The 13741-nt window shown below is 38.0% G+C and overlaps 1 pseudogene; it reads right to left on the bottom strand.

Annotated features, from left to right (window-relative positions):
- Window positions 1-2749: 2749 nt before the first annotated feature.
- LOC125271501 lies at window positions 2750-8449 on the bottom strand (annotated as a pseudogene).
- Between the last annotated feature and the right edge of the window lie 5292 nt (window positions 8450-13741).

A 13741-nucleotide genomic window follows, 5' to 3' on the forward strand; every position in this document is an offset into this window, starting at 1 on the left:
TGAAAGTTATTATTATTTTTTTGATGAATTGGTGCAAGCGCAAATAAAGTAAAGTCTTCTTGACCGAGCTTCTAATTCCAACACTTTAGCTGTTACAGGTATGCTGGTGCAGAGATGAGGCAGATACGGATTTGATACAGATACTGGAGACCTCATGCAGGTGCAGGGAGAGGAGCGGACAGGAACGGAGGTCTCCAGGGCGGATCCATGAACCATGGCGGGTCAGGTGCAGCGGAGCCGAAAAATCCCATAGACTTAACATTGCGACGAACTTTGACGAGTCATAGCTCCTAGAGAGAATTTCATAGAAACATGTGGGTCACCACAATTGAAGAGGCTGGCAGGCTCTGTCAGATCATACCTCAAAATGGGGTGTAAGTTGTACCCCTGGGGCGCAAGAGCTGCCCAAAGTTGCCCCATAGACATGTTATGGTGAAGCCGTGCCCATGAACCAGGAAGTACTGTGTTTTTCCTACTATGGGAAATTACATAGGGATTTTGTATTGAACATAACTCTGAATCACAATGACATACAGACAAGGGGGTGGGCTCATTTTACTCAGGCAACCAATCAGTCTCTCAGGATCATTGTGAAGCTATCAAGCCACGCCCTAGCAACCATATAGAGCACCATAGCAACAAGTTCCATAGACTTCCATTGAAAAAGATCAAATTAATATCTTTGGATAGGAGTGTCATAGAAACATGAGGGTGGGCTCATTTGACTCGGGGCAGCAAACGGCCAATCACGAATCACCTTAAACACTTCATAGCCACGCCCTAGCAACCATTTAGAGCACCCTAGCAAAGCAAAGAGGGATACCTTCAAATCTGAATATCATAGAGGCATGGGGGTTGGTTTATATCATTCATACTGGCAAGCAGCCTTTGGTTTATCATTACTGGCAGCTGCCAAGCCACTCCCTAGCAACCAAACAGAGTACCCTAGCAACCGTTTATCAAGATCTATATCTCTGCATAAGAACATCGTAAAGACATGGGGGTTGGTTTATATTGTCAAGCAGCCTTTGGAGTATCATCATTGGTAGCTGCCAAGCCACTCCCTAGCAACCAAACAGAGTACCCTAGCAACCGTTTAGCAAGATCTATATCTCTGCATCAGAGCATCATAGAGACATGGCGGTTGGCTCTTTTGACTCATGCTAGTAAACTGGACTTCCAACATGCTACACATGCTAGTAGTGAATAGCTACATGCTAATAGTGATTAGCTAAGTGTTGAAGTGGGCTAAGAACATGCTAAGAACTCTATAGAAACTTCATAGTAACTATCTGTGACAACTACCAACCACCTAGTAACACCATAGCAACCACCCAGGTTAGCATAGCAACCGCCTAGCAACCATCCAGAACACCCTAGCAACCACCTAGCAACACCGTAGTGACCACCCCAGGTACCTTAGCAACTGCCTAACAACACCCTAGCAACCACCCAGGTTATCATAGCAACCGCCTAACAACCACCCAGAACACCTTAGCAACCGCCTAGCAACACCTTAGCAACCACTCCAAGTACCTTATCAACTGCCTAGCAACACCTTAGCAACCACCCAGGTTACCATAGGAACCGCCTAACAACACCTTAGCAACTAATGTGTTAGCATCATGCTAGTAGCATGCTAATTGTGTTAGCATCATGCTAGTAGCATGCTAATCATGTTAGCATTATGCTAGCAAACATGCTAATCGTGTTATCATCTTGTTAAAAACATGCTAGCAACATGGTAATCATGCTAACAGCATGCTAGCAACATGCTAATCATGTTAGCATATTTGTTAAAAACACACTAGCAGCATGCTAATGGTGTTAGTATCATGCTAGCAACATGCTAATCATGGTAACATGTGTTGTTACCAAACAAAGGGGAAAATATATATTTATTGTAGTGCTTTCAGCATTAACACGTTAATGCATTCAACTTTTTTTTCACTTTAATGCGTTCTTTAACGCAATTAATGCAGCATCCATTTTTTGTCATCCTTTGGCTAGTGTTACATTATATGATCATGTTCTTAGTCATGCAAATGCTTTTAAACCAAAAGAGGTGGTTAATATGAGATTTATGGGTTTATGTGAGGATTATTTTAAATTAAAAGTTATTTTATTTTTTGAAGACTAATAAATATATTTAAAAAAAAATGATAGCTTTCAATTATACTTTATGGTTGTGTGGCTATAATTAATGTTTAAAATTGGGTGGGAAAATCATTTTCATTGAGACATCAGTAACTGTATTGGTATAAGTGAAACTGGCCTTCATTCATAAAGAGATGCCATTAAACAAGTATTTAATATATACTGTCTTTATGTTGTTTCTTCATTAATTTGGAGAGTAACTGTGAAAATATGACATTATAAAATTTATTTAAAGCTTATAAAAACGTAAGCAACTTTTAATTGCAATTAAACACGATTAAGCATCTAGTTCTTTTTATTCATCGATTGACAGCACTAATGTATTGGTAAAAGCATTTGTTATTGCCGAAAATATGTTGAAAATTATGGGTATATCGGGTAACAGCAAAAATCCAAAATAGTGCACCCCTAGTGTTTAGTGATGAATGAAGAACAGAGGATTGAACTATTAATCACAGTCTGGAAAAATCCTTCACTAAGACACAGTATATTTCACTCACCCGGTTGTGTGTGTATCACTGTTGTTTCTCACAGGAGGTTGTTTAATGTCACACAGACACACTGAGGAATCATAAAAATAAACCCTAAATCCAGCATAGAGGGGTTCAGTGAATGTGGTGTTGAGTGTGTGTAAGTGTGTGAGTGTGTGTGTGTGTGTGTGTCAGAGACGCTGTAGAAGGACAGAGTGCCGGCCGACACGTCCACATACACTCCTACTCTCTTAGAGGATGAACTGATGACAGTTATATCAGTCCTGTTCTTATTGTGACAGGCAGTGAATCTGTTATTATAGCAGTCCAGACTCCAGGATTTGTCATTAGATCCAAACATACAGTCAATCAATCCTTTCCTGCTGATTCCTTTATATGCCACTGATATTTCAGTGTCTTTGCTCCATTCAGCCTCCCAGTAACAGCGTCCAGTCAGACTCTCTCCACACAAAACCTGAGGAACATCATCAAATCTCTCTGGATGATCAGGATATGGCTGCTTCTTTCTCACATATGTGATCTTCTTGTTCTTATCAGACAGAATGAGTTTGCTGTGTGCTGTGTTTGGATCCAGTGTGAGATCACAGGCGTCTGAACACAAGAAAAAAAAGAAACATTTCACTAAATGAGGCAAATCTACAACAAAAGACCAAAATGTTGTGTAGACCTACATTAGTGTAGTGCTGCTGTAATTCTGAACTCTCCACAATGATCCACACTATAAAACACAAACATGATTCATATTCGTATTCTAAAGTCAAGACAAAAAATAAACACATACAATCTGTTCTGTGATACAAACTTAGTTCACCCAAAAATGATAGATCATTTAGCCCCATTTAGACATTTCAAAACATCCTTTTGTGAAAACTAAAGACATACAGGTTTTCTATTCCATGAGGGTGAGTAAAGGCTCCAAATATATTTCAAATGAAATCGAAAAACAAACTGATGTAGCACAATTTCGGACAAAATCAGGCAAAAATTAAGTTTGGGTTCATATTGGGAGTTTGAAATGGCTTGCCAAAGCAAACTCTCAGGAAAAGTTTGCTTCAGCTGCAAAACACTACTACAGCAAAACATACTACCATTGGTCTATGACGATAACATAATAGGAGGTGTGCGCTGATATATTTTAAAGTATATTAAAATAGAAAACCATTATTTTAAATTGTAATAATATTCAACAGTATTGCTGTTTTTTTTTTTTGTAATTTTGATATACAGCATGATGAGCATGAGACTTCTTTTAAAAACATAATAGTAACGCGTCCAATCTTTTGATTGGTAATGTAATTTAAACTATAATACGCCTATACAAAATTTTCTTCACATGATGTGCAATAATGCGTGCATGCATGAGATCACAAAAATCATGTTTTTTTTTGTCAAGAGTGGACATTATATTAATGTTACTACAGCTGATATGATCCTGTTATCAGAGGGTTTTTTCACATAGCCTACCTGACTGAAAGGGTTCATTATATGGGTCATTATGCAGGTCATTATGCGGGTCTTTGTTTTCTCAGGTGTGAATCACAGCATTACTCATGAAGATTCACACCTCCACGCATACTTTGTGTCTTGACAAAAAGTGTCAATCAATATATCAATCATTTTGAAGCAAAAATTCTAGTCTACAACCTCCAATACCCAGAAGTCTTGTAAACACAGATTTAATATTTGTTTTTTGGCCTTATTTCAGTGACTTTTCAGTGTTTTTTTGTTTTTCAATAACCAGGCATAAACGTTTTTCCTTCAAAAATACAAACATGTATTTCGTGCTGAATACAGTGTAATGACACTTTTCCCATTAATATGTTTATGAACAACTGAAAAAAGCACAAATGTCAGGGCATGTCAAAACTTGCCCTTAATTTAGGTTAATTTACAGAGTTTGTGCTAACATACCAATGTTGTTATGATTAAACGCTTGTCTCATGCTTTCTATAAAAAATGCTTGCTGTTTTCTTATCCACCCTGCAAAGGGTGGGCCAACTCCATATTAAACCTTACAGAATAAGAATGGGATATCATTAAAGTTGTGCACATACAGGAAGGCGTCCCAAAACTTTTGGCAATATAGTGCACTATGATAATGAATATGCACGATATTGTTATCGTGAGCACTTCAAAATACCATAAATAATTTTGTTTTACAAATTATTAAAATTTTTATAATGCATTTTAAGTATAATTTCCCCACCAGCCTTATAAAATGCACAACACTGCTGTATGCTGAGTAAAAGGGACATGTGCACTCAGATGTAACCAAGCCCAATGTGCATGAGAAGCACAGGGTGGAACAAGTGAATGAGACGGATCATTTACATTTACATTTATTTATTTGGCAGACGCTTTTATCCAAAGTGACTTACAAGTGAGGAATACAACAAGCGAGTCGTCATGACGAGGCAAATAGACACAAGAAGTGCTCACAATACAAGTTTTAGGCAGTGCTCAGAGTATCATAAACTACAATAGAGAAGGATTAGAGGAAGTGAAAGGATAGGTATAAGAAGTTTTTTTTTTCTAAGATGAGGTTAAGTGCTCACGAAAGAGATGAGTTTTCAGCTGTCTTTTGAGAACTTATTCAATCAACATAAAAAATGTAACAATGATCAGTTGTATTTCTTAATATTAACAAAAAAAAACCTTCTGTGACAAATTTAGCTATTGCTCAATCTTAGTTAATGCATTAACTAATGCTAAAAACGAGACCTTATTGTAAAGTGTTGTTCTTTACAATGAAAAATGTTCCTTTATTTTTTTTGTGTGTGTTTTGCATTATTGTATTTAAACAGAGTTCTTTTTGTCGTAAGAAAGAGATAAATTATAAGAAATAAAGAGTTCTTAAACCTCTTATACTATGACAACACGTTTGCAACTTATTTCAAGTGATAATACCGTACACTGTGATTAAAGCTTCAGCAATTATTGCAACATGAAAATTTGATACTGTCCCATCACTACAGACTTCATTTATAGAGGTTTTTAGGTCTCAGACGTATCTTTTTAACTTAGATTTTGAAGGTAGGGATCTTGAGTAATTTTCTCTGTGTGTCTAGGCACAATATATGTTATTGGCTATTTGTGTGTAGGCATGTTAATTGTTAATTGATATTTGGTATAGTTTTATTATATGCCTTTTACCTTTTATTATTTACTCTTTAAATACTCATCTTCTAAGCTAATTTAGAAGCATTTTGGGCAACGTGTTTTTAAATGTGCGATGAAAATAAATAAAAGTTGAACTGTATCCAAAATAGAGTAACCAACTTTTGATCAGATCACTAAGGCAGATATTAATACCAGATGTAAACCGGGACTCTTATTTCCTCACATTACTTTAGGATCTGCAGTGAGCAGTTTGGATCCTTTAGTTTGTCAGAGAGCAGCTTGACTCCTGAATCTCCTGGGTGATTGTAGCTAAAATACAGTTCTCTCAGGTGTGATGGGTTAGAACTCAAAGCTGAAGACACATAACAACAGCCTTCCTCTGTCACCATACAGCCAGACAACCTACAGATACATACAGTTAGATGATATACAGACAAACATCAACATTATGACCGACAGACTGTAAATAATCTCTCATATGTCCTTAGTACTTCAGTATCTGCAGCTGACAGTTTGGACTCTTCAGTCCATCAGAGAGCAGCTTCACTCCTGAATCCTGCAGGTCATTGTTACTCAGGTCCAGCTCTCTCAGGACACAATTTTGGGATTGTAGAGCTGATGACAAACTCTCACAATCCTGACCAGTGAGATTACAGCCAGCAAGACTAAAATAGAGTAAATACAGCACAATAAATTGGGATTCAATGTGGTTTTCTTTAAAGGGGCAGCTCCTTAACAACTAGAAAAATTTAATGAGTAAATAATTGGCAATACAAAATAATTCAATAAAAAAGTAAAATAATGTGAAATATTTGGTCAAACTGAATATAATCCACAATTTGTAAACAGCATTAACATTTTAAAATGCTTTCAGTCCACACTGTTTTCCAAAAATTGTTTGTCTACACTATATCATCTGAAATACTTAAATCCCTTCACAGTGCCAGAGTAGAGCATCATAAAGGCTCAATAAGATGCAAAAAAGCAAATTATTACCATATTTCCTGGGATTTTCCAGCTATCAAGAAATAATAAAAAAGGGTGCACATTGCCTTACAATATATTTTTAAAAGTGTAAATGTGTTTCTTCACTTGGACAATTACATTAGCTGTTTCCATCCACCTATTTTTATGTGCATTTTGGGATATCACATAAAAAAAGCCTGGATGAAAACGCCAAGATGCGCATAAATTCTAAAAACTGCACTTAAAAATTGTATGTTAGATGATTAGATGATTTTTTATGCAATATGAAAACATGAGTATAAACTATTATGGAAACACTTTTACATAATAAATTCCTTAATACGCATCAAAAAAGACATGGATTATCTAGTGGACTGATCTTGTTGAACAGCATCTGAAATGCAATCCCTGGGATCGAACCCATGACCTTGGCATTGCTAGTGTCACACTCTAACCACTGAGATACAGGAAAGCTTATACAGCAGCAACTTATGTTTTTCTTTCATTTCTTAAATTTTTCTTCAAGTTATTCAGGAAGATACTTTTTTTCTGTTCAACTCACTAAAAGGAAACATAGCTACTGTCTCAGTTTGGATGGAAGGAAAACTTGTAAAGAAAAGGTTTTGAAATTTATACAAATATGGTCGCCACTTAAAATTGAGTAAACAAGTCTTCCACTCTGAGGTGTTGGTTTGACTACAAAAACAAAGTTGTTAAAGCAGTGATCAGTTCCAAAAATATGATCTCTCTTGTTGTGGCAGCAGCAATCGAGAAAAATGGTGCAGGAAACAGACACGCAGTTACCATAGCAACAGTTACAATTCAATGCAATATGAGTGCAACAAATACAATTGCAGTTTCTGCACACTAAATGCAATCTAGTTCCTTTAGCTGAACTGCAACAGAGTTTAACACTCACGGGTCAGTAAAGACGTTGACACCTTTTTTGCTTTTTTTCTTATCAGGATTCTTAACTATTAATGATTAAACACTCACAGAGATTTCCTGCAGTTGATCACAGCTGGTATCAGTCTTCTTCTACCCTCATCTGATGTGTTGTATTTCTTGAGGTCCAGCTCATCCAGCGACTCCTTTGATATCTGAAGCATGTAGGCAATTGTTGAGCAGTAAACAGGAGAGAGTTTTTCCTCTGAGTGTTTGTCTGATTTCACAAACTCCTGAATGTCTCTGGACAGAGTCTGATCTTTCACTTCCAGCAGACAGAGGAACAGATTGATAGATCTTTCAGTGTAGAGTCCATGTCCATCTTTGATCTTCTCTTTAATGTAATGTGTGGTTTCTCTGACACTCTCTGAGCTGTTCTCTCTGTGTGTCAGTAGATCCTGTAAGAGTCTCTGATTGGACTCCAATGAGATGCCCAGCAGGAACTGCAGAAAAAGATCCAGCTGTCCATTCTCACTCTCAAGGGCTTTATCTACTGCTGATGCAAGTAGATCATACAGAGAGACATTCTCATATCTGTATAATCTGAATTTATACAAAAACAACTGCAGTGGTTCCTTGTTCTTTGTTAAATAGCAGTAAAACACATAGAAAGCAGCAAGAAACTCCTGAACGCTCAGATGAATGAAGCTGTAGACTTTCCTCTGATGAATCAAAGATTCCTCCTTAAAGATCTCAGTGCAAATCCCAGCAAACACTGAGGCATCAGTTATGTCTATGCCGCTCTCTCTCAGGTCCTCCTCATAGAACATCACATTGCCGTTTATCAGCTGCCTGAAACCACTTCAGCAAGTTTCACAATCACTTTTCTGTTGGACTGCAGCAGTTTCTCTGGATCTCTCTCTTCATACTCATGATTCCTTGTGTTGATCTGAATCAGCAGGAAGTGGATGTACATTTCAGTCAGAGTTTGAGGGATTTCTACACTCAGATCTTCTTTCAGGAGCTTTTGAAGCACAGTGGATGAGATCCAGCAGAAGACGGGTATGTGGCACATGATGTGGAGGCTTCTTGCTCTTCTGATGTGTGAGATGATTCTGCTGGCTTGATGCTTGTTACTGATTCTCTTCCTGATATATTCCTCCTTCTGAAGCTCACTTAATCCCTGAATTTCTGTCAGACGGTTGATGTATTTGGAGGGGATCTGATTGGCTGCTGCTGGTCTGGAGCTGATCCAGATGAGAGCAGAGGGAAGTAGCTTTCCTTTCATGAGGTTTGACATCAACACACCCACTGATGAAGTCTCAGTCACATCAGAAAATTTCTGAGCATCTGAAAACATCAGTGTGATTCTGCTTTCATCCAGACCATCAAAGATGAACACAACTTTACATTCCTTATAAATCTTTGAGTCCAGATCTTGAAGTTCAGGATGAAAGTCCAGCAGAAGCCTGTGAAGACTGTACTGATGATCTCGGATCAAGTTCAGCTCTCGAAATGGAAGCACAAATATGAAATCTACATCTCGATTGGCTTTTCCCTCAGCCCAGTCCAGAATGAACTTCTGCACAGAAGACGTTTTTCCAATACCAGCGATGCCTTTAGTAAGAACAGTCTTGATTTGGTCTTTCTCCTCACATCCTGATTCAGGTGAGGCTTTAAAGATGTCATTGAAGTCAATAGGAGTGTCTTGTGAGCATTGGAGGAGGAGGGTTTCATTCTCTTGGAGTTTCATACCCTCAAGTAATCTCTCAAACTTGTTCTTCATGCTGCTTTTGTGCTGGTTTTTGACTTTCTGTAGTTCCTCATTCAATTGTTGATTATGTCTATTCAGGGATGCTGAAATGGTCATGTTGTCCTGACAGAAGACTGAGGAGTCTCCTCCTGAGATGCTTAAGCCTCGATCCACTCTGCTGAAAAAACAACAAACAGATTTAAAATTGAAATAAATGATTTAAATGTATAAAAGTCTGTTTGTTCAGTTTGTTCTGGTCAAGTCTGTTCAAGTCAAGTCTGGTCAGGGCAAGTCTGGGCAGGTCATGTCAGGTCAAGTCTGCTCAGGTCAAGTAGGTTGCTTTGTTTGTTTGCTCACTTTTGATTCAATAAACTGCACTTGGGTTCATCATCTCACCTTCAGTTTGGACTGTGTTATGTGTCTGAACGTCGCTGAGTGTTTACTTGTATCGTGTAACGTTGTGTGGAGCAAAAGTTGTGTATGAAGTGCTCTCTCTTTCTCTCTTGCTCTCCCCCTGTTGCTCCGTGCTAATTGTTGTGAACACAGGTGCAGCTGTTTATGTGGGTGGAGCCGGGAATCATTCAGTGAATAAAAGCTTGGAGGGAAGACTGCTCGATGAGTTCCCTCTCCTGCTTCCTGTTGTTGTACCAGCCGAGTGTGTGTGTGACGCTGCTGGATTAGCCTTTAAAGTAAATCCTGGTGTGGAGTACAAATTGTTAGCGGTATAGGCCGGTAAATGTTCAATTGCCCTTTCCTATGCAGACCGTTTGTTAGTGGGAGGCCCTTTTTTGTTTAATTACTATTTTTCTCCTTTTTATCCTGTTAGCAGGGAGGTAAGACTTGTGTTTTTCTTTTGTTATCTCTTTTCCAGGGAAGATCTTTAAAAGTAGGTAGATCCCCATCTTTTGTTTGTTGTTTTGGCCTACCCACGGACTTAAAGCCATCCTTTTATTTTCTTTAAGAAATAAACAAACTTCCTCTCTGACTCAACTGGTGACATTGTGGGGTTTGTGGGAGCAGGAGACGGGACTCCTCAGTATTAGGACAGGAAATTCATATATTAATCTTGTAAAAATGTTTTATTTATATAGCGCCTTTCCAGAGCTCAAGGATGCTTTACAGGATACAATTAACAAGGAAGAGATAATACAAGTAGACAATGGTGAGAAACAATAATGGAGAGGGAAGTATACAGAAAAATAGAGTCAAGTACAAAAATACAAAACAGGACTTAAGAGACATAACAACAATCAGAGAACTATTAGTAATGATGCAGAGCAATCAATTAATCAAATCAGAGGTATAACATTCAGAAAACAGGTGAGTTTTGAGTAAAAAGTTTGAGTTTGAGTTTAAATTCAGAGATATTATTAACACAAAAGAGTGAGCGGGGGAGAAAATTCCAAAGTTTGGGAGTGATAGTACTAAATGATCTGCCCCCAATTGAAAAGAGGCGATGTCGAGGGACAACGAGAAGGCCAGAGTCAGAGGAACGTAATGAGCGAGTCAGAGTGTAGGGGATGAGCATATTACAGAGATAAGGGGGAGCCAAGCCATGCAAAGATTTAAAAGCGAGCAGGAGAATTTTGAATTTAATACGGAAGGCAACTGGAAGCCAGTAGAGATCATACAAAATTGGGGTGATGTGAGCAGAACGCTTGGTATGGGTATTCTAGCAGCAGAGTTTTGAATGTATTGTAATCTGGAAATGGAGCTGGCAGGTAGACCAATGAAAAGGGCATTACAATAATTAAGGCGTGATGAGACAAATGCATGGATGACAGTTTCAGCGTCTTTGGTACTGATGAAGGGTCGGGCAATTCGACAGAGTTGGGCAATTCGACATAGATGAAAGAATGCAGATTTGGTAATAGAGGTAATATGAGACTGAAAGGAAAGGGTAGAGTCAATGATTACACATAAATTTTTAACAGTATCGGAGGTTTTAATGTGAGAACCAGCAACTTCACAGATGAAAATGGTAGAAATATTGCTGGTAAGTAAGGGAGTTCCAATGAACTCCAATCTTGTATGTCTTTCACACAAGCAGAGATTTTGTCTGTTTGGGGAGGTAGAGTAGGTGTGCAGATTGAGTATAATTGAATGTCATCAGCGTAGAAATGATAGATGAGACCATGACGTTGTAAAATCTGACCAAGTGGTATGATGTAAATTATGAATAATAAAGGCCCGAGAACAGATCCCTGGGGAACACCTCACTTCAGGTGGAGAGTAGGTGATCGAAAATCCTTAACTGAGATGTAAAATTGTCTGTCAGAGAGATAGGAAGAAAACCAAGAAAAGAGCAGTATCAGAAATACCCAAATCAGAGAGACGAGAAACAAGTAATTTATGGGAGGCGGTATCGAAGGCAGAGCTGAGGTCAAGTAGGAGAAGTATAGACAGAGAACCAGAATCAGCAGAAAGCAGTAGATCATTCACTACCTTTACAAGTGCAGTTTCAGTACTATGGAGGGGGCGAAAACCAGAATGAAAGGGATCGAAGAGGTTATTTTCAACTAGAAAAGACTGGAGTTGGGAGGCAACAGTGCTTTCCAGTAATTTAGCTATGAAGGGTAAATTTGAAATAGGACTAATTAGGGTAATTAGATAGAACTGAGGGGTCGAGGTTGAGTTTCTTGAGAACAGGGGTAACTGCAGCAGTTTTGATTGGCAGAGGAAATGAAGCAGAGTTAAGAGATGTATTGATGAAGTGAAAGATAGGTGCAGAGATGGAAGAATGGCAAAGTTTCAGGAGAGACGTAGGAGCAGGATCAAGTTGACAGGAAGAAGAGTTGGATTTCAAGATTAACTTAGAGACAGAAGATGGGCTTGTCAAAGAAAAACAAGACAGAGTTTGACTAGATAGAGTTGGTGGATAGTTGAGCTTTGTATCAGTAGAGAAGCACTGGTGGACGGCATCGGTCTTTTCAAGCAAATAATCCAGAAAAAAACAGCAAAGCTCATTAGAAGCTATGGAGTCTTGAGGTGTAGGTTTAGTAAGCTTATTTATTGTATTGAATAATGCTTTTGGCCTGTTACTTAATTTATTAATTGTGGCAGAGACAAAACTAGAGCGAGCTGAGATAAGATGATTATCTCAAGATGATCAAGAAAAGCTAAATAATGTACAGTAAGACCAGTTTTTCTATAGAGACGCTCTACCAGTAGCCTTAAGAATATGGAGCTCAGGGGTATACCAAGGAGAAGAGTGTGTGGAAGGGACACTTCTGGTCTTAATAGGAGCGTGCTGCTGTAAGATTTCAGAAATTATGGAGTGATAGTTAGATAATATCATGGAGGGAGAAGAAATATCAAAGACATCTGAGAGGTTCGAATAAACAATATAGCTACAGAATGATGCAGTATCAATAGCTTTCAGATTGCGGTATGAAATAAGTTTTAAGACCTTTCTTACGCATAGGCAGACTTAAGCTAAAATCAAGAAGTTTGTGATCAGAGATACCAGTGCCGGAAGAAGAGATGGAACAGATATCAACCCTTGATGTACATATATCAGATCAAGGATATGACCACGAGTATGGGTAGGAAAATGAACATGCTGAGTCAGATTAAAACATTCAAAAACAGACATTAATTGATTAGTATTAGAGCAAACAGTATCGCCATGAATATTGAAGTAACCAAGCAGATATACACATACACATACACATAAGACATACACATAACACATTATCTACCTCTATAATTCAAATAATGTAAATTGTTAGGCTGCATAAATTGTCACCCGGAACCAAGAACACTTCCCATAACACCTGATGTACTCGCTACATCATAAGAAGAATGGCGTCTATGCTAATATTAGTCTCTCTCTACCAGTATCAGAAGAAGAGATGGAATATTTATATGCTAATATTAGTCTCTCTCTGTTTATCCCGAGGATTATCATAGTCTGCCGCATAAAGATCGAATCCATATCAGATGTAGGACCTGTGCATAATCATGATGACAACACAACACTAAAGTGTTAGCAGAGATTGTGTATACTAGACATTTGGCAATGTCACTTTGTAAAGAAATATGCTTGCGCACATATGTATTCAAACGTGCATACCTATAGACTAAACAGGTATTATGAATGTGCATGCTGTCACTATTATCGCAGATTAACTTTATTAAACTTTACACAGAGATGATTACAAATCTTTTTGATTTGTTTTCAAATCTTTTCAAAAGCTTGCACATTGGACCCTATTTCAAAGTTTGTGACGGCCAGAACTCATTAAAAGTTTTCTCAAAAAAGTTTTCTGTTTTTAGCTGAATAAGGTGTCATGTAAGTTAAGTTAAACTAATGATTTTTACAATGGAAATTAATCAATAAAACGTAAGTGGCACATTCCAAGGACTA

This window comes from Megalobrama amblycephala, linkage group LG7 (genome assembly GCF_018812025.1).
Source record: "Megalobrama amblycephala isolate DHTTF-2021 linkage group LG7, ASM1881202v1, whole genome shotgun sequence".
Lineage (NCBI taxonomy): Eukaryota > Metazoa > Chordata > Actinopteri > Cypriniformes > Xenocyprididae > Megalobrama > Megalobrama amblycephala.